The sequence below is a fragment of the Camellia sinensis genome, chromosome 2 (assembly GCF_055761805.1).
Source record: "Camellia sinensis isolate YWXY chromosome 2, ASM5576180v1, whole genome shotgun sequence".
NCBI classification, from domain to species: domain Eukaryota; kingdom Viridiplantae; phylum Streptophyta; class Magnoliopsida; order Ericales; family Theaceae; genus Camellia; species Camellia sinensis.
In genome coordinates this window covers 224,390,779-224,412,669 of record NC_138962.1, presented here as the reverse complement: position 1 = coordinate 224,412,669, position 21,891 = coordinate 224,390,779, and the positions used below count along the sequence as shown (strand labels likewise).

Below are 21,891 nucleotides of genomic sequence, written 5' to 3'. Positions count from 1 at the left end.
ATTTGTGTTGCGTTTAGGCTAAACCACTCAATCCAAAATTCAAGCAGAGTACTAAATATAAAAGAAAATTAACATCAAATAAACATAAAATCGCCCAAAAAAAAATTAAAAAACAAAAACAAAAACAAAAATAGAGCTTAGCAAACCAACTAGGTTCCACGCAAAAACCAAAAAACATTAGTGTCTAAATGTAACAGAAACAAATAATCAACACATAATGAAACAACTGGTTGAAACATGATTTACTAAACCACTAACACTGTTAACTGCCAAAAAAACATATCTATAAAATTTCAATAAAAAAGAAAAAAAAATAATTGAGCCGATAAAATCACTAAAAAACATTAATGCATCTCATCCTTTAAAATAACTCTCAAAAAGAAAACCACAAGCTTAGTGCACATGTTAAAATGCACAAAATAATATTTGGTTTTTCCAAGAACAATAAGAATTAAAATCTAGTCAATAAAATATTAAAATAACAAAAATGCGTCAATAAAGATTTTGTACTAAAACTAAAACCAAAAATATTACATAATATTCAAGAAAATATAGAAATTAAGAATAACAAAAATGTGTAAATAAACTAACACCACAGTGTCGTATTAAAAAGAATGATCAAATAGAGCTAATACAAATATGTTGCCATCATTTCGGCTATCAAACCAATAGGGAAACAATCCATTGACTACAACTACTAATATAAACTCATTCAAAATTCAAAATCTCATATTCTTTTATTATATATATATATATATAGTCAAACCATAAAAGTTTAAACAAAGTTTGAAAAGGCATGTGGGAGAAAAATAATGTTAAGTCACGAATAAAATTTATTCAATAAAGATTTTGAGCTAAATGCCACGGCCTTGGTTGTTTCCAAGCTATCTGTGCGGCACTTAGACAATCTCAAGCTTCACTTGATGATGCTAAGTCAGCCTAACTGACTAACTTAGCAGAAAGACGAGTAAGAGGAACACAAAAGAGTTTGAGAGAATGCTTTATATTCACTATAAGAAAGTTTTACAACTCTTGGATGGATTGGAGCAAATAAGCTTCTCTCCTATTTATAAGCTCCCTAGGAGCATTCTAGATTTCTCAAGAAATTGTCGTGTAGAAGCTTCCCATGAAAGCTTTCTTTACAAGTTACAAGAATGTTCTAAAATGCTTTAGAAATATCTATAGAAGATATTTACAAGTCAAGTGTCTTGAATATTCAAAAATGTTCTAGAATCCTCCATGTTCTCTTCAAGTGTTGGAATGAGCTAGGAAGTTCTAGATTCTTCCATTAACCTCTGTGCTCCCAAGCTCCCATGTAGGAGGTTTTTGCCATAGGAAATTTAGCAGCTTGTGACATTCTCCCACACCTATGCTGGTGACGACCTCGTCGCATCCTCCCTACGGAACTTTTGTATTTGCTCCTGAAACTGCCATAAAGCTTCTGCTGGCTCCCAGCTAGCCTCACTTTGTGGTAGCCCCTTCCACTTTACCAAGTATTTCGTGCTAGAAGGAACTCCACACCTTCGGATGACTCGATCGGCCACAATGTATTCTACCTCTTTGTCATAAGAGGTTGTTACTGTCGTTGGTGCTCGCAATGACACTCCTCGTCTTGGGTCTTCCAAATTAACATAATAAGGCTTCAAATTACTTACATAGAAGACTGAATGAATCTTAAGCCTTAGAGGTAATTGCACCTGATAGGAAACTTTTTCAACCCTCTTTGTGATGGAAAAAGGTCCTTCATATTTTCGCACCAATCCTTTATGCACTTTTCTTAGGGACTAGAACTGTTGAGGCAATAGTTTGACAAGCACCAAGTCCCCCACTTGGAATTCCACCGCTCGTCTCTTCTTGTCAACCCATTTCATTTTCTTAGCCGCCTTGTCTTAGTAGGCTCGTGCCACATCAGCTTGTTCTTACCCACCTTTAGCAAACTTGAATGCTGCAGGACTCTTTCCCGTATAGCCAGACATCACCGTGTGTGGTGTTAGCGGTTGCTGCCCAATAACTAGCTCAAATGGGCTGTGATTGATGGATTCATTTCGCTACAGGTTGTAAGAGAATTAGGTTGCATCCAGTAATTTAGCCCAATCTCGCTAATTGACACTGACAAAGTGCCTTAAGTAGAGCTCTAGCAAAGCATTCACCCGTTCAATTTGGTTGTCAGTTTGCGGGTGAAAGGTTGTAAAGAAATGTAAGTCTGACCCCAGCATTTTGAATAGCTCGATTCAAAATCGTCCTATAAAGCGAGGATCCCGGTCACTATTGATGGACCTAGGCACACCCCAATACTTTACCACATGTTTTGTGAATAACCGAGCCGCCTTCTCTGTTGTGCAATCTATTTGGGCTGCTATGAATGTAACATACTAAGAAAACCTGTCAACCACCACCATAATAGAGCTGCACCCTTCCGACTTAGGCAAGGCTGAGATGAAGTCCATGGTGACACTCTCTCAAGGCTCTTAGCTATAAGCAATGGCTCTAGCAAACCTCCAAGTGCTTGCTGCTCTACCTTGTCTTGTTGACACACAAGACAAGTCTTCACGTATGCCTCCACATCATCCCACATCCTCGGCCAATAATAAGCTGATTCTAGCAATACTCTTGTATGCTTTTGTCCCGAGTGGCCAGCTCACTTAGTGTCATGACATTCCCTGATTAAGTTCCTCCGCAAGTTTCCCCACTTTGGAACACAGAGGCATTTCCCCTTAGTGTAAAGTAGGCCATCCTCTATCCAAAACATTTAGTCTTTCCATCTTTTGCCAACCCACTCAGGTTCTTGGCAAGAGGATCATACTGCAACCCCTCTTTGAAGACTTCAATTAATTCACCTTGAGGCCTGCTACTCATAGCAGATAATTCTGCCTTGCGACTTAACGCGTCCGCTACAAGGTTTGCCTTCCCCGACTTGTACTCCAAGATGTAGTCGAATTCTGCCAAGAAGTCTTACCATCTAGCTTGTTTTGGGCTTAACTTCTTCTTGGACTGGAAGTAACTAGTGACAACATTATCTGTCTTGACTACAAACTTAGAGCCCAACAGGTAATGTCTCCCGTCATTTCCTTCTCTTGCACCATGTACCTCCGCTCGGTGTCATTAAGCTTGCAACTTTCATAGGCAATAGGATGCCTATCCTGCATGAGCACACCTCTAATGGCAAAGTCAAAAGCATCTGTGTATACCTCATAAGGCTTAGTGTGGTCGGTAGCCCCAATACTGGCTCCTCTGTCACTGTCTTCTTCAAGTCTTCAAAGGCATTTTGGCATTTCTTTGACCATTCTCATGCCTTGTTCTTCTTTAGGAGGTCCGTAGTGGTGCTGCCCTTGCTGAATATCCTTTTATGAACCGCCAATAATAATTGACAAGGCCAAGGAATGACCTTAGATCTGTCACTTTGGTAGAAGCCTCTCATTCTTGTATGGTCCTCACCTTGTCCTCCTCCATCATAAGCATCCCGTCCTTGATCTTGTGCCCCAAGAATGATACCTCATTCGTTGCAAAGGAGCATTTCTCCTTCTTCACATAGAGCTCATTATCTTTTAGCACTTTAAACACCATTCGTAGATGATCTACATGGTCTTCCAAAGTGTTGCTATAGCCCATGATGTCGTTCAAGTAGACCACTACGAATCGATCCAAGTAATGATGAAAGATCTTATTCATGAGAGTGCAAAATGTGACTAGGGCATTAGTGAGGCCAAATGGCATCACTAAGAACTCAAATGAGTCATATCGAGTAGTGCAAGTAGTCTTTGACTCATCCCCAACTGCTATCCTTACTCGGTAGTAGCCAGATCTTAAGTCTAGCTTAGAGAAATATTGAGCTCTACCAAGCTGATCAAACAAATCAACAATCAAAGGGATAGGATACTTGTTCTTGATGGTTACCTTGTTAAGTGCCCGATAGTCAATGCATAGGCAAAGAGAACCGTCCTTTTTCTTTTGGAATAGCACCAGAGCACCATAAGGAACTTTGGACGGTTGAATAGCCAGCATCCAACAAGTCTTTCAGTTACCTCCTTAATTCCTCCAACTTAGGTGGTGCCATCCTGTAAGGCGCTTTGGCAGGTGGTGTTGTGCCTGGCTCCAACTCGATCTTGTGATCTATCTCCCTCCTAGGTGGTAGTTTCTTTGGTAGCTTCTTTGGTAGCTCGGGCAGCATCACCTCTTTGTACTCATGGAGTACCTTCTCAATCTCCTTGGGTATTAACCCCTTAGGCACATCCTCTTTTTCTTCAGCCATGGTTGCAAGTAGGGGTGAGCAGCGGATATACCGATCCGCCAAAACCGACCGAACCGAACCGATCCGCCGTATTTTGGACGGATGCGTGATAATGAGCGGACGGTTGCGGATTGATTTTCTCCAATCCGCCAATTTGGCGGACGGATGGCGGATTTGAGATTTTTTGGCCGCAACCGAACCGCCAAACCGCCAAATCGCGAGCACCTGTAGTAATTTATAAGACTTTGTATTTTCAATTTGTTTAAATATTATGTTTGTGTTTTCAATTGAAAAAGAGTTTAAATATTCTGTTGAAAAAAAGTTTTCAACTTGATTATATTTTTGAATTGAAAAAAATAAACGTATTATTCATCTATATTTTTTAGTTTTTAAATCTAACTCTAAAAATAATAAATAGAAAATATGATATATGCTGGTTGGTTTTTGTTTTCAAAAACATATGTAGATGTAACAATATAGAGACATTCAATCTCTACAACTGCTCTGTTTATGGTTTTGGTGGTTTGAATTGTTATTATATTTTAAGAATTACAGATTGTAATACTTTATAGGGATGAATCATACTGTGATTGTAATATGTGATGAAGCATGTAGTGATCGTGATATTCTAAAGTTTCAAACTTTCTTTCTTTGGATAAGGCATACAGTGATTGTAATACTTTTTTAAGTCATTGACTGTAATACTTTTTTTTTTCTTTTTTTTTTTAAGGAAATGCACAAGTTGAATTATGTTGAAAATTTATAAAATTTTCAACCGCCAAACCGATTCACATCCATCCGCCAAACCGCCAATCCGCTCAATCAACATCCGCCGGATTGGCGAACGGATGCGGATTGATTTTCTTCAATCCGCCAATCTGGCGGACAGATGGCGGATTAGAGGTTTCATGGCCGCAACCGACCCGCGTCCACCCCTAGTTGCAAGGTAAGTCACCTCTCCTTTCTTGAAGCCTTTCTTTACTTGCATAACTAAGAGAAGCGGTTTTTGGACCCTTTTTGTGGCACCGATTGTACCACATAAGATATGTTCTCTTCCAAGATTGCCATGGAGCATATGAGTGGTATTGATATTGCCTTGACTTTGCCCAAGAAGTCCATGTCTATGACAACTTAGAAGTCATCCATAGGTGCCACTGTGAGGTCGATCTTGCCCTTCCATCTACCAAGGTTGATGTCTATCCCACACGCTACTCCATGCAAGGGTTTTGCCTCTGAGTTGACAGCCTTGAGCCATCCAGACTCTTTGCTAGTCTTTAATTCCAACCTTCTTGCCTCTTCCACAGAGACAAAGTTGTGGGTAGCTCCCACGTCCACCATTGCATGAGTAGGCTTCCCGTTGAGGCTTACCTCCACGTACATCAAGCCTTTGTCATTTTGGATAGATGTGGCATGCTTCGATTTGATGGCGTTGAGTAAATGCAGGGATCCCATGTGGAGAGCTTCCTCTTTCTCCAGCTCTTCATTCATGGCATTGAAGGCTTGTCTTCTAGGACACTCCCTTGCCTAATGTGGTCCATCACATAAGACGCAGTTGGTCCTGGGCTTGAATTTGCCCTTATCTTTGGATTGATACTTAACTTTGTTTTTTCCCTCTTTGCTAGTAAAGGGTTTGTTGTGCCCCTCTTTACGTTGGAATTCCTTATCCTTGTCCCCCCCACCTTTATTATGATTATCCTTGGATGGCCTGGCCTTATTGTCTCCTTTCTTATCTATTAGGGACTCGACTATTGCCATGGCTAAGGCAAGATCTTGCACCCCACGCCGGCGCAATTCTTGCTCCGCCCATGGTTGTAGGTTGTCCAAGAAGTTAAAGAGTAATTCTTCAATAGTCATACTCAAGACTTCTAACATAAGAGTAGAGAATTCATTTACATAGTCCCGAATAGATGATGTGTGTTTAAGTTTTTTCAAACTCTTTTTAGCTTGGTAGGCCATATCCTCATAATAGAATTGCTTCTTAAGTTATTTCTTAAAGTCATCCCAGATGTCTATGGTGCACGTACCTTTTTCAATGTCAGCATGCCTGCAACGCCACCATAGTGTTGCTGTATCGACAAGGTAAAGCGCTGCAGTGCGTACCTTGGCATCTTCCTCTATTACTGCCATCGCCTCGAAATATCTTTCCATGTGTCATAAGTAGTTGTCCACTTCTTTGGCATCTCTCTTTCTGGCAAAAGGCTTTGGCTTTGGCTTTGGCATCTCCACCTTAGACGTCCCCGGCATGGTCACAGCTCCCTCAACTATGGCCTTCATGCACATTGCCACATCTTGGTACATCTCCTTCAAGCGAGCTTCAAAGCTTGCGAACATCTCCAACACTTTAACTTGGAAGGAATCATTGGTAACTTGGCCATCATGCACCACGGAGTTAATGGTGGAAAGCATGTCATCATGGAGTTCTTTGATCTCCCCCTTGAGACCTTCTACCTCCTGCTCCAAGATTTGTTCCAACACATCAAGGCGTTCCCCAAATCATCCACGACAAGCTTTACCTTAGCTAGCTAAGTCTCCATGGTTGCCACAACATCACGTACATCACGTGACTTATCCTTCCTTGCTCTAGTATTGTCCCTTCCACGAGTTTGCTCAGTCACCATTGTTTCTTCAGCACCGAAAAACATATTGCCTATTCTTCTCTTGTCTCAAACCTGCTCTGATACCACGTGTCACGGCCTTGGTTGTTTCCAACCTATCCGTGCGGTACTTACACAATCTCAAACTTCACTTGATGATGTTAAATTAGCCTAACTCACTAACTTAGAAGAAAGACAAATAAGAAGAACACAAGAGAGTTCGAGAGAACGCTTTATATTCACTATAAGAAAATTTTACAACTCTTGGATGGATTGAAACAAATAAGCTCCTCTCCTATTTATAAGCTTCTTAAGAGCATTCTAGATTTCACAAGAAATTATCATGTAGAAACTTCTCATGGAAGCTTTCTTTACAAGTTACAAGAATGTTCTGAAATGCTTTAGAAATATCTAAACAAGATATTTACAAGACAAGTGTCTAGAATATTTAAGAATGTTCTATAATCCTCCATGTTCTCTTCAAATGTTGAAATGAGCTAAGAAGTTCTAGATTCTTCCATTAACCTCTGTGTTCCCAAGCTCCCATGTAAGAGGTTTTTGTCGTAAGAAATTTAGCAGCTTGTGACATAACGTTAAAGAAAAAAATATTACATAATACTCAAGAAAATAAAGTAATTAGGAATAACAAAAACAATGTGTTAATAAACAAACACCATGGTGTCGTATTAAAGAGAATGATCAGATCGAGCTAATACAAGTATGATGCCATCATTTCGACTATCAAACCAATAGGGAAGCAATCAATTGACTACAAAATCTCATATTCTTTTATTATATATATAGTCAAATCATAAAAGTTCAAACAAAGTTTGAAAAAGCATGTGGGAGAAAAATAATGTTAAGTTGCAAATAAAATTTAGTCAATAAAGATTTTGAGCTAACGCTAAAATCAAAAAATATTACATAATACTCAAGAAAATATTGTAACTAAGAATAACAAAAACAATGCATAAATAAACAAACACCATGGTGGGATATTAAATAGAATGATCAGATAGAGCTAACACAAGCATGAATGATACCATCATTTCGGCTATCAAACCAATAGGGAAACCAAATCATGATCATCATCTCATTCTCAACAATCCATTAACTACAAATATTCATATAAACTCAATCCAAATTTCAAAAGCTCATATTCTCATGTTAGTATATATAGTCAAATCATAGAAGCTTAGTGACAAAGTTTAAAAAGGCATGTAGGAGAAAAACAAAGCGAATAAAATTTAGTCAATAAAGATTTTGAGCTAATGCTAAAGCCAAAAATATTACAGAATACTCAAGAAAATATAGTAATTGAGAATAACAAAAACAATGTGTAAAAAACAAACACAATGGTTAGATATTAAGGAGAACAATTAGATAGAGCTAGTACAAGTATGAAGCCATCATTTCGGCAATCAAGCCAATAGGGAAACAAAATCGTGATCATCATCTCGTCCTCAACAATCCGTTGACTACAAACACTGTTATAAACTCATTCAATATTCAAAATCTCATATTCACATATTACATAATATTAAAATAAAATAAAAAAGAGTAATTAAGAATAACAAAAATAATGTGTAAATAAACAAACACGGTGGGATATAAAAGAGAATGATCAAATAGAACTTAATACAATTATTATGCCATCATTTCGGCAATCAACCCAATGGGGAAAGAAAATCATGAATCATGATCATCGTCTTAATCTCTCCAATCCGTTAACAAAAATTATTGATAAACTAGTTCAAAATTCAAAAGTTCATATTCTCATGTCATTATTTATCATAGAAGCTAAATGACAGATGGAAAATCCATGTGGTAGAAAAATAACATAAGTGGCAATTAAAATTTAGTCAATAATAATTTAGTACTAACGTAAGCCAAAAATAGTACATAATATGCCCAAAAAAAAAAAGAAGGGAGTAAATTAAGAATAACAAAAACAATGAAACACAATGGTTGAATATTAAAGAGAATGATCAGATAAACCTAATACCAGTATGATGCCATCATTTCGGCGATCAAACCAATAGGGAAACAAAATCATGATCATCACCTCGTAACTACAAATATTGATATAAAATCATTCAACATTCAAAAGCTTACATTCTCATTTTATTATATATAGTCAAATCATAGAAGATTAATGACCGAGTTTAAAAAGGCATGTGGGAGGAAAATAATGTAAAGTCACAAACAAAATTTAGTAAATAAAGATTTTGAGCTTCCGCTAAAGCCAAAAATATTACATGCTACTCAAGAAAATATAATAATTAAGAATAACAAAAACAATGTGTAAATAAACAAACACAAAGATTGGAAATTAAAGAGAACGCTCAGATAGAGCAACAAGAAGTATGAAGCCATCATTTTGGCAATCAAACCAATAGGGAAACACAATCACGATCATCATCTTGTTCTCAACAATCCGTTAACTACAAATATTGTTATAAACTCATTCAATATTCAAAATCTCATATTCACATGTTACATAATATTAAAAAAAAAGAGAGTAATTAAGAATAACAAAAATAACATGTAAATAAACAAACACGGTGGGATATAAAAGAGAATGATCAAATAGAGCTAATACAATTATGATGCCATCATTTTGGCAATCAACCCAATAGGGAAACAAAATCATGAATCATGATCATCATCTCAACCTCTCCAATCCGTTGACCAAAATTATTGACATAAATTAGTTTAAAATTCAAAAGTTCATATTGTCATGTCATTATTTATATTCAAATCATAGAAGCTAAATGACAGTTTGAAAAGCCATGTGGGAGAAAAATAATGTAAGTGGCGATCAAAAGTTAGTCAACAAAGATTTTGTACTAATGTAAGCTAAAATACTACATAATACGCAAGAAAATTAGTAAATTAAGAATAATAGAAACAATGAAACACAATCATGGAATATTAAAGAGAACGATCAGATAGAGCTAATACAAGTATGATACCATCATTTCGGCAATCAAACCAATAGGGAAACAAAATCATGATCATCATCTCGTTCTCAACAATCCGTTAACTACAAATATTGATATAAACTCATTCAACATTCAAAAGCTTATATTCTCATTTTATTATATATAGTCAAATCACAGAAGATTAATGACCAAGTTTGAAAAGGTATGTGAGAGAAAAATAATATAAGACAGAGAAAAAAAAGTAAACAAATGATCCTTGCAAAAATGACAAATCTCCATCGACAATGAAAGGTCTTCTAGCTAACAATGACTAAAGGACCATTTACATTGACAACAAAAAAATCTTGCACAAATTTTGAGCTCAACAGGCCTCGATTACAATGATCCTGAAAAGCCTTCAATATGCGCTACTACAATGAAACATTGATTCAATAAATAGTAGTTGGTTTGGACAACAAAACACTATTTTCTAAAGCAAACAAGGTTGAGAGATAACATGCAGGCAAAACCCTTGTTAACTCCCAATTGAAGAAAATCCAAAATAAAACAATAACTAACAAAAGCATGAAAAGAACAATCAAAAAGTGCTAAAACATACAAATTTCCATTTACATTGCCAACAAAAAAATATTGCACAAATTTTGAGCTCAATAGGCCTTCATTACAATGATCCTGACAAGCCTTCAATATGCTCTGACATTTGGACAATTGTATTAACTCAACATAACAAAGAAAAAATGCACTGAAACAACTAGATTCGATAAATCTTAATTGGTTTGGATAACAATACACTATTTTTCTAAAGCAAGCAAGGTTGAGAGTGAACACTTGCTAACTCCCAATTGAAGAAAATAAAAAGTAACACTAATACAGCTAATAGAAGCATGAAAAGAACAATCAAATAGCACTAATACATACAAATTTGGCATCACCACTGTTACCAAACCAATATTAGATCAACAGCACACCTCACATCATTCTCCAACTACTGAGAATGCGCGATTAACGCTTAAGAAACCTTTGAAGAAATGTCAAACAAGCAGCAAGGCAATTGCATTTAGCATAAGAATTTCTGGAAATTCTGGGTAGTCAGCAATGCGTGCTACTACATAGAGCATTGGGTTCCTTGCATTTTGACAAAACCACAAAACACAAAACACAAAGTTCAAGCTGATTACTAAATATAAAATTTTAAAAACAAAAAAAATAGCATTGAATGGACATACAAACAAAGAAAATTTGAAAAACATAAATAGAGCACAGCAAACCAACTGGGTATGCACCAGAAACTAGAAAATAATTACTAACAAAAACAAGTAATCACAACACCTAATGAAACAAAAATATATCTAAACTTGAGAATAACCCAAGTGGTTGTTCCTCTAGACAAATAAAGGAAGGCTTGGAGGACGAGCTTATGGAGTCGAGCACCCATTCAGATAATACAACTTGCTAGCCTGCTAGCATGTGCCAAGAGCAAAAAAAAACATATCTACTTGCAACAAAAACAAAAAAAAATCCAAGAAAACAGCAAAAAAATATAATCGAGCTAACAAAATCACTGAAGAACTGTTTTTTTTAAATGAAGAGAATGATCAGATAGAGCTAATACATAACCATCATCCCAGTGATCAAACCAGTAAGAAAACAAATGAAATCATCACGCCATCCTCTCCAGCAACTTTTTTAAAAATAAAATCTGGAACTTTGTGCAAATGTTAAAATGCACAAAATAATAGTTTGGGTTTTTGTAGTACAATTCCTAACAATTACAATTTAGCCAATAAAGATTCTGTAATAATGCTAAAGCCAAAAATAATACATGTGCTCACTTGCATGAGTGCATGTGTCTATATAAAGAGAAATAGAGAGATACAAAAAAATAGTGAAAGGATCAGAATGAAATTTTGATCAATGCAGGAAACACGATGGCAGTTAAGATGTGTTAAAAGAATGGGGATGTAGTGTTGGGAGAAGTCTAGGTTAGCACTCAATAGTAGAATGCAACCCACGCCTTTTCTTTCGACCCATCACCATGCCTAAGCATGGTATAATTGCTTTAGAAGAGGTTGCGAACGTCAGTGTAACAACTCATACACAGACTAGGGCCCTCTTCTTTCTTCCCACATTAGTCTCAACACTACCACCACCATATCCTTCTTGCTCAGACCTTTTACTTTTTCAGCATCATCTCCGTTTTCACTTTAAGGAATATGAAAATTAAAATAAAAATATTAAAGAAAATAAAAGACACCAACTTTCATTGAGACATAAAACCAATACAAAGGGCTTTTATTACAAATAGAATAACTATATCATATCTCGATAAAACAAGAAGAATAAAGGGGTTCACACAAATAAGAATAAAATGCACCCATTACTCTCATATAATGTAGAAGAAATATTAACCATCCACAAAAATACCTTGGCCATCTCATTTTGTAAGAATATATTTGACTCCACAATAACAGATCAAGGACTCTATGTGAAGTATCAAAACCTGCACACAACTAATAACACAGTGAAGAAACCTAAATCAATTACAGTTTACCAATACCCACGGATCTACGAGGGGCATTGGATTCAGTTAGAAAGAAACATAAATTAACCCAATTGCCACCCAAATATTAAACCCTTACTAATAAACACGAACCAACAAATTGACAATATTATTGTCTGAAACCCAAACACAGAGTTGCTTATAGTCAAATTAAGAATGATGATCAAGTAAAGGCCACTCAAATTAGATATGTTAAAAATATCAAATTTAAATTTTTTTATTTGTAATAGTTGATCAATTCCTTCTTTCATTTTTTAGCAATGTTCAGGCCCCTAGTTCCTTTTTAGTCCTTTGGCTTTCTCACCTTGCATAATGGGTATGCCCCTCTATATTCATGTGCAGTTTGCTTTCCTTCTTGAAATTCACTTTTTACCAAAAAATAAAGCACTGAATCTAGTGTTCACTATTAAAACTAACTTGAAACAATCATAAAATTTCATTGTTCATCAGTTAGGATTCAAAACCTGATAACACTAATTACTTAGTCATTTACACAATAAACTCAATCAGAAACTAAATCTAAGCAGTGTTCACTAGACAAGTGAATAAACGGACAAGCTAAACAGGGGGAAAAAGCCACAAAGTAAAGGGTTACAAATCTGAATTATATGGTTCTCAATGTTTTGAAATCCAGACCATTCAATAAACCATAAATATACACTTCGAACAGCCATTATATTCGAAATTCAAATCACAATACCAATGTTTTGATATCCAGACCATTCAATAAACCATATATATACACTTCGAATAGCCATTATATTCGAAATTCAAATCACAATACCTGAAAACTTCAAGAACGATCATCACGTTCAATCCGATATGTTAAACGAATTGCTTCCGCAGAAGAGGAATCAGACGATTTGCTTCTGAAGATCTGGAAGAGAACACAGGTAAATTAAATAACACAAATGGACGCGACAACTCCATACGATCTCTATTCGAAGCGAACATAGTATACGCAAATGTATAGTTCAGATCTGAGTTTAAACAAGTCTCTGAAACATTGCGAGACTTTATATATTCATTCAATTCAATTTTACATTATACATATACATATATATATGTATATATATATTGAATAGCAATTGTATTCGAAATTCAAATCACAATACCTGAAAACTCCAAGAACGATCACGTTGAGAGAGAGAGAGAGAGAGAGGCTAGTATACATAAATGTGTACATGTTTTGTGCCTCAAATGTGCGAATAATCTGACCCAAAAAAAAAAAAAAACACTAGATTTTGAAACAGATACAAGTGATTACACGGCCATGTCGATGAATATATGACGAGATTAGGGAGAGAGCTTCGTCTTCGATTGCGAGATTCTCTGTGATGAGCGGCTGTATAAGACTAGGGTTTTGGAGATGAAGAGCGTATGGGCTTGTTGGGAGTGTTTTGGAGCCGGGGCTTACACTACGTTTGGCAAAAAAGAAAAGAAAGGATTAGTTAAAGTTACAAAAGAAAAGAAAAGATGTGGTTGTGATTTGTTTTTTTTTGTTTTTTTGGTTTGTATAAGAAAAAAATAGAAGTAAAGAAATATCGTGATTTCTCTTATTTTTGTTTGGTTAAATTTTATTACGGGAAAAGATGGAAAAAAATTATTTTATGTTATATTATCAAAATAATCTTTTACATTTTTAATTATTTTATTTCTTTTATTTTTATAAGGATAAAATTGGTATTATGAAAATAGTGGTTTCTTTTCTCTCTCAATCCCTCTATTTTTAAAAAGATTGAAAATGAGTTTTATAAGATAAATGAGTTTCTCTCTATTTCTTCTCATTTCTCTCCACTTAAATTATTCAAACAAATAAAAGAAATATACATCCCTCTATTTCTTTCTTTTTTTCTCTCTAAATCACTCATTCCAAACATAGCATTATTTATATGGACATTAGTAGTCTAAAATTTACACCCAATTTTCAAGTACCTACAATGACCTGGCAATATCTCTCATATTCTCAATCATTAGTTAATTGCATTATTTACATATTATTATGGAGCAATTTGGCAATTTGATAAAAAGTTTTTTTTTGTTTTTTTACTAAGTTCTTCTAAAAAAGTCATAAAAAAATTCACTAAAAAAGTCATTTTTTTTTGTTAAAAAAGTCACCAAAAAAGTAAAAAAATTAAAAAATCAAATTTTTATTAACTTCTCAATCTAAGAAATAAGTCTAAAAAATAAACTTATATAGCATTTTTCTATTTATGTATAGTTCTCATTTGACAACTTAATATTTTAATCTAAAAATTAAAAAATCATTAAAAAAGTTAAAAAATTAACAATTTATGTCAAAAAGTTGAAAAATCTCTTCTCTTTATTTTTCGCACATCTTTTGATAAAAAAAATTAAAAAATCATTCAATACATATTCACTTTGCTTGGTTTGGGTTTTCTAAAAACACTTCTACGAAAATTTTACTTTTTTATTTTTCGTATTTTTTTTTTTACTGAATTTTTTTAATATTTTAAGGGTTCGTTTGGAATGTGGGTTGGTTTTTTTACTTTTTTATTATTTTAGTCTGGGGCTAAGAAACCTAGTTTGCGATAGGCTATTTGACTTTTTTAACTTTTGTGGGAAAAAAAAATAAAATGATTATGATTTAAATGTGACCTTTTGTCTTATTGACTTTTTAGCGTATTTTGTCTTTTTGTGACTAAAATGGCATGCCAAATGAAGCTTAAGCAATTTTTAAATTTTTAGACACACTTAACATAAGTACACTTAAAAAGTATAATTTTCGTAAAAAAAAATCTTTAAAAAATTCACTCAATACCAAAAATACAAAAAAAAATATGAAAATTAAATATATTTTTTGTATTTTTGTGTATTTATTAATTTTTTGAAATATTTTTTCGCAAATATTTTACTTTTTAGATACATCAAAGTGAGGTGCATCTAAAAAAGTAAAAAAATTATTAAAATTTAAAAAATATTTGCTGAAAACAAAAAATCACAAAAAACAAAAAATTCAGTTTTCAGAAAATTAAAACTAAACACACTGATTAATTTTTTTTTACCTTGTATTTTAGCCAAGAAATTAAAAAAATTACTAAAATAATTTGTTCCCAAACGAGACCTTGATGGTGTGAGCCAGGTTAAAATATAAATTTTAATTTTAGATTCATGATATATGTTTTTTTATTCTTTAAGTAATAAAAGTATTTTTTAATAAGTTAAGTCAATGTTCTTAGATTCAATTCTTATACTCTTCATTTAATTACTATTACTATTTTTTATTTTTTATAGAGAAATTGACACTTAATGTAAGAAGAGAATGTCACTTGATAAAAGAAAACTTTTTTATTTTTTTTTCTTTTTAGATAGAGAAATTGACACTTAACGTAAGAAGGAAATGTCACTTGATAAAATAAAACTTTTTAATTTTTTCTTTTTAGATAGAAAAATTGACACTTAGAATAAAAAGAGAATGTCACTTGATAAAAAAATATTTTTTATTTTTCGATGGAGAAATTGATACTCAACGCAATAAGAGAATGTCAATAAAAAAAAGGGAAAAAAAAAATTAAAGATACCAAGTGAGGTATTTACTTTTAATAATGGTATAAATATTGAGACTCAATGGCATACATATTTTGGGAACATAGCGAGGAGCCAAATTTTGACTTTTAAGTTATTTTAACTCACATTATCTCTTTAATTTTTTACATATTTAAAAAAAAAAAAAAAAAAAAAAAAAAAAACCAATTTTCCAAAACAATCCATAATTATGAAAACATCATCGTACAAACCGCCTTTCTGGACTGGGACAAATGATATTTTTTAAACGCGTTTATAAAATAGAATTATTAATGGGCTTGAAGTTAGCCCAACTAATTAACTGACCACATTAGCACTAGGTGATAGAAACTCAATAATTGTTTAAGATGTTTTAAATAAATATATTTTTTGAATTTTTATAAAATATGGGTTAGGTTTAAAGTGATGTGTTAGAAAGATAATGTGACTTAAATAAGATGATGTGACTTAAATAGAATAATGACTTTTTTGATTTTTTTAAGGGATGATAAACAATGTCAACTAAAATTTTAAAATTTTGTTTTTATTATATCGTAATATAAATTTACTAATAAGAATAATATACATTAAATTTTAAAATAAAATATTATTATTTTTCTCATATACACTCTAATTACTTGTGCATATTCTTCATATTCAAGTTTCTTTATATTCTTTCTCAAGTTTCAATTATTTTATTTTCTATTTTTTCCTCACTCCAAAACTTTAATTCACCCCACTAAAACTCACAATTATCATCAATATAATTATTTTTTATTGTGTTATTATTTGTGAATAAAACAAAATTTAAATAAAATTAAAAAATAGATGATAATAAAACCGCTAAGTAAATAATTGATAGTCATTATACCAATTCAAAGAACAATAAGAAGCAGAAAAAGAAATAAAAATAAAAACACAAGAGAGAGAGATATTAATAAACGAAGAGTTTCTAACCCCAATGGTGTACTCAGGGGTGTTCGCGGATCGATTTTGTGCGGTTTGCGGTTCGGTTTTGACCCGCCCGCATCTATGCGGTTTGGGAAAAAGTCAACCCGCAACCGCCCGCAGTGCGGTTTGCGGTTTGTGCGGGTAGGATTTGCAGATGTGCGGGCAGTTACGGGCAGTTTGCGGTTTACACTTTTTTCTTTAAAAATTAATTTTTGATTTTTTTTTTTCCCATCGAATTTAGGCATCAGATTCATTTTATATATTCGAGATCATTTGACAACAATTTTCTGATGAGTTTACAAATAAAAATTGAATATCAATGCATTAAATGAAAGTACCAAAAACAAAGAGACCCTACACTAGCATTTTTGTCATGAAAAAAATGTATATCAATGCATTAAAAAATGTATATCAATGCATTAAGGTTGAACTCAATTAGAATTGTCAGTTTAGTAATCAATAATCAAACTAGAAGTTCTATCGGCCACCATAAGGAAAATTTTATTAGGAAAAAGTGGATGAGTCACCAATAAAAATCATATAAGAAACCAAGTTTAGGACTTGATAATGGCGAAAGTTGAGAAATATTTAAAAATAAGGATTCTAGTGTCATAGATAATATAATGGTGCTCCTGTTAAAGTTACAAAGTTGGTATGTAAAAAAAAAATTAATAATAATAATTAAAGTGCGGGCGTTTTTTGCGAGTTGCTGTTTAACCCGCGACCCGCCCGCAACCCGCAAATTTGTCATATTTCAAACCGCATCCGACCGCATTATGTTTGCGAAACCATCCATTTATATGCGGGTTGGGCGGATTGAGCGGTTTGAGCGGTTTGGATAAACTGTTGCCCACCCCTCTATCACATTCTCTACGATTTCAAACACTCAAAAGATGACATGTTCTAAAGATTCACATGCTGCAAAATATCTCGAGCATCTAATATCAATCATGATGCCTCTTTTTTCCAGGTTACAAAGGATTGGAAGAATATTATGAAGACATTTTCAAATGAAAGTCCCCATTAAGATGGTATTTGTAAACATAAATTTCAGAACATAAAACTTCATGTTTCGGATCATCTACCATGTATATCATCAAGAAATCAAGACAAAATGACATACCTGAATCCATCGATGAACGGTTAAACGGAAGCGTCTGATTGTCAATAAAACCTTAATATTGACTATGTTATTGCCTTCTAATCCTTTCCCCTTTGGTGCCTTATGTTTCTCCTTGAGAGGATTTAGAAAAACAAAACAGTGTTCTTATCTTTCCACCTTAGGAAGGAATAGGGGCCATAACCTTTTAAAGGTTGTAATTGGTTTTCATAACTGAAAGGTACTGAAAACCAATAAATTAACCATTATTGGTTTAAAACTGAAAGGTAATGAAAACCAATAAATTAACCATTATTGGTTTTAAAACTGAAAGGTAATGAAAACCAATAAATTAACCACTATTGGTTTTAAAACTGAAAGGTAATGAAAACCAATAAATTAACCATTATTGGTTTTAAAACTGAAAGGTAATGAAAACCAACTTTAACCAATATGTTTTAATTTCTATTTCTGCCCCTCATAGAAATAGAAATTATACAACTAGTATCTACACATTAGGTCCATAACACATATACCCTTAAACCTATTAACTAAATTGAATCACTTAAATTGTAGGCTTCTTATAAATGATAACACCACATTTAATTATGTGGTCCCATTGAGACATTATCTAACAATCTCCCACTGGACCACATATGTATCTTGAAAAATGTGCTTAACTTTAGTGAGCTCAGAAATTTGTTATTATAACTTGAGGGTATCCAAACAATCTTGTCCATTAACTATATTAATATAGGATCAAAGCGGTCTTCGTTACATCAATCGTAACTCGACCCACCAATGGTCACGTATACAAATATAGCTAAATGACATAGATCAATCATGGATGCGTAGCATGGAAATTACATGTGATGTGATCCATACATGCCTATGTCCAACTGGTCCTACTTAACTTTATTGAGATTAATACTTCACAATACGTAACAGAGCGTAATAAACTGAATACTTCATTTCTGCAGAAATTAATCTAATTACATAGATAAAACTCAAGGCTGACATAAAGCAGTAATATAAATACAAACTCCTACTAAATCAGAATGTTCTCAAATAGAACAACACCCATATGAGCAGTGTGCTCATGAAAGACCTTGGGTGGTAGTTTTTTCGTAAGTGGATCCGCTATCATTGAGTTTGTCCCAATGTGCTCTATGGAAATCTATCCACTCTGCACTCTTTCTTTTACAACTAGGAACTTGATATCAATATGCTTTGATTTTGTCGAGCTCCTGTTGTTATTGGAATATAAAACTGCAGACTTATTGTCACAATATATCTTAAGTGGTCTTTCAGTGCCTTCCAAAATACGCAACCCAGTGACAAAATTCCGCAGCCATATCCCTTGGTTTGATGCCTCATAACATGCTACAAACTCTGCAGCCATGGTGGATGAAGCTATGAGCGTCTGCTTTGCAGACCTCCAAGAAATTGCTCCGCCAGCTAACAGATAAATATAGCCTGATGTGGATTTCCTACTGTCTTGGCATCCAGCAAAATCGGAGTTGGAATATCCAATGACCTCTAACTTATCCGATCTCCTATATGTGAGCATATATTCCTTTGTTCTCTGTAAATATCGCATAACACGCTTGACTGCTTTCCAATGATCCATGCCAGGATTACTTAAATATCTGCCTAACATGCCAACTATAAACGCAATATCCGGACACGTACATACTTGAGCATACATTAGACTCCCTACAGCTGAGGCATAAGGAATCTTCTGCATTTCTTGAATTTCAAGACTATTCTTCGGGCATTGGCTGAGACTAAACTTGTCTCCCTTAGCAACCGGGGTTTCACCTGATTTACAATTTTGCATGCCAAATCTAATGAGTATTTTTTCGATATAGCTCCTTTGTGATAATCCCAGAATAGCCCGAGAACGATCTCGGAGTATTTCGATTCCTAATACAAAGGAAGCATCACCAAGATCTTTCATTTCAAAATTCTTAGATAGAAATCTCTTGGTGTCATGCAATAAGTTTATATCGTTTGTGGCAAGCAATATGTCGTCAACATATAAAACCAAAAATATGTGTTTACTCCCATTGAACTTGTGATACACACATTCATCAACAACGTTAGTTTCAAAACCATACGAAGTGAGAACTTGATGAAATTTGAAGTACCACTGACGAGAAGCTTGTTTGAGTCCATAGATGGATTTAGTCAATTTGCAAACCATATTCTTTGGGTCTCCTGACACAAAGTTTTCTGACTGCACCATATAAATTGTTTCTTTAATGTCACCATTAAGAAAAGCTGTTTTGACATCCATCTGATGCAACTCAAGATCAAAATATGCAACAAGCGCCATAATTGTCCTAAAAGAATCTTTCGAAGAAACTGGAGAGAAAGTTTCTTTAAAGTCAATTCCTTCTTTTTGAGTAAAGCCTTTGGCTACAAGACGTGCCTTATACCTCTCCACATTACCATTTGAATCCCTTTTGGTTTTAAATATCCATTTACAACCTACGGGCTTCGCACCAACTGGTAATGAGACAAGTTCCCAAACTTTATTGTCTTGCATAGACTTATATTCTTCATTCATGGCTTCTATCCACTTATGAGAGTTGGAACTTTCCATGGCTTGACGAAAGTTGATTGGATCATCTTTCGACATTCCATTTTCTACCTCATGTTCCTGGAGATATACAATATAATCATCTGAAAATGCAAATCTCCTTTTTCTGGTGGATCGCCTTAATGGCACAGATTCTTGAGGTTGAGGTTGTAGAGTTTGTTCCTCAGGAACAATTACCTCATCTTGAATGGGGGTTTGAACTATATTATCTTCAACAACATTGTCTGGTTGAGGATTCGAAATTACTTCTCGAGCAATGACAGGTATAGGAACCTGTGATTGGTCAAAAGTAGTAGTAGGAAGTGGGATTACTCCTGCTTCCTCCTCAAAGACAATGTCTCTAACTGGATTTCTCCCCCCAAACTCAACATCCTCAAAAAATGTTGCAATTCCCGTCTCAAATATTGACCTATTTGTGGGATCATAAAACTTGTAACCCCGTGATCGTTCGGCATAGCCAATAAAGTAGCTGCTAATGGTTTTAGAGTCCAATTTTCGTTCATGAGGTTTATAAGGCCTCGCCTCAGCAGGACACCCCCACACATGCAAATGTTTTAGACTAGGCTTTCGCCCAACCCAAAGCTCATAAGGTGTTTTTGCAGCTGCTTTAGTTGGCACCCGATTTAAGATATAAGTTGCTGTCTTTAGAGCCTCACCCCAGAGGGACTCTGGTAAAGTAGAATGACTGATCATACTTCTTACCATATCCTTAAGAGTCCGGTTTTGTCTCTCAGATACACCATTCATGCTAGGTGATCCTGGCATGGTGTATTGTGGGACGATTCCACATTCCTCTAGGTATTTTGCAAACGGTCCTGGACGTTGTTCACCTGATCCATCATATCTGCCATAGTATTCACCACTACGGTCAGACCTGACACTTTTAATCCGTTTGTTGAGTTGTAACTCAACTTCGGCCTTAAATCTTTTGAATACGTCCAAAGACTGTGATTTCTCATGAATAAGAAATAGATACCCATATCTGGAATAATCGTCTATAAATATGATAAAATATTGTTGACCATTCCAAGACGCCATAGGGAATGGGCCACAAATGTCCGTATGAATTAGTTCTAAGACATCTGTAGTCCTATGGGCACCATATTTCTTTATTTTGGTCTGTTTTCCCTTGATACACTCAACACAGACATCAAAATCTGAAAAATCAAGAGAGTCCAAAATTCCATTAGACACAAGGCGCTCAACTCTAGATTTAGAGATGTGACCTAGGCGTTTGTGCCATAATGAGGCTGAATTTTCCTTAGTTAATTTACGCTTTGTACCTCGTGATGCCACGTGCAAGGTTGCATTATAAGATGCAATAGTTTCGAGCAAATATAGATTATCAAACACATTAAGTAAACCAGTACCAATAACATTGGAA

The 21,891-nt window shown here is 34.3% G+C and overlaps 1 long non-coding RNA gene, 8 other non-coding genes and 2 pseudogenes across 10 annotated transcripts; all 11 read right to left on the bottom strand.

Annotated features, from left to right (window-relative positions):
- Positions 1-612: 612 nt before the first annotated feature.
- Positions 613-687, bottom strand: LOC114316995 (small nucleolar RNA Z102/R77; annotated as a pseudogene).
- Positions 688-7,515: 6,828 nt separating this feature from the next.
- On the bottom strand, positions 7,516-7,607 carry LOC114316996 (small nucleolar RNA Z102/R77). Its single transcript, XR_003648367.2, has one exon. It is a non-coding gene; the product is annotated as a small nucleolar RNA Z102/R77 (small nucleolar RNA).
- Positions 7,608-7,827: 220 nt separating this feature from the next.
- LOC114317001 (small nucleolar RNA Z102/R77) lies at positions 7,828-7,921 on the bottom strand. Its single transcript, XR_003648373.1, has one exon. It is a non-coding gene; the product is annotated as a small nucleolar RNA Z102/R77 (small nucleolar RNA).
- A 274-nt stretch (positions 7,922-8,195) lies between these two features.
- Positions 8,196-8,285, bottom strand: LOC114317000 (small nucleolar RNA Z102/R77). The gene has a single exon (XR_003648372.2). It is a non-coding gene; the product is annotated as a small nucleolar RNA Z102/R77 (small nucleolar RNA).
- A 155-nt stretch (positions 8,286-8,440) lies between these two features.
- LOC114316998 (small nucleolar RNA Z102/R77) lies at positions 8,441-8,530 on the bottom strand. Its single transcript, XR_003648370.2, has one exon. It is a non-coding gene; the product is annotated as a small nucleolar RNA Z102/R77 (small nucleolar RNA).
- Positions 8,531-8,804: 274 nt separating this feature from the next.
- Positions 8,805-8,894, bottom strand: LOC114317002 (small nucleolar RNA Z102/R77). Its single transcript, XR_003648374.1, has one exon. It is a non-coding gene; the product is annotated as a small nucleolar RNA Z102/R77 (small nucleolar RNA).
- A 267-nt stretch (positions 8,895-9,161) lies between these two features.
- On the bottom strand, positions 9,162-9,251 carry LOC114316997 (small nucleolar RNA Z102/R77). Its single transcript, XR_003648369.1, has one exon. It is a non-coding gene; the product is annotated as a small nucleolar RNA Z102/R77 (small nucleolar RNA).
- Positions 9,252-9,401: 150 nt separating this feature from the next.
- LOC114316999 (small nucleolar RNA Z102/R77) lies at positions 9,402-9,490 on the bottom strand. The gene has a single exon (XR_003648371.1). It is a non-coding gene; the product is annotated as a small nucleolar RNA Z102/R77 (small nucleolar RNA).
- A 273-nt stretch (positions 9,491-9,763) lies between these two features.
- LOC114316993 (small nucleolar RNA Z102/R77) lies at positions 9,764-9,853 on the bottom strand. The gene has a single exon (XR_003648366.1). It is a non-coding gene; the product is annotated as a small nucleolar RNA Z102/R77 (small nucleolar RNA).
- A 499-nt stretch (positions 9,854-10,352) lies between these two features.
- On the bottom strand, positions 10,353-13,776 carry LOC114316961 (uncharacterized). 2 transcript variants are annotated; one of them, XR_014362691.1, is made up of 4 exons: positions 13,443-13,776; positions 13,112-13,204; positions 12,192-12,277; positions 10,353-10,892 (listed from the first exon to the last, which is right to left on the bottom strand). It is a non-coding gene; the product is annotated as an uncharacterized LOC114316961 (long non-coding RNA). The 2 variants fall into 2 exon arrangements; XR_003648364.2 differs by having other exon boundaries at positions 10,506-11,969.
- Positions 11,357-11,438, bottom strand: LOC114316994 (small nucleolar RNA Z102/R77; annotated as a pseudogene).
- Positions 13,777-21,891: the final 8,115 nt, after the last annotated feature.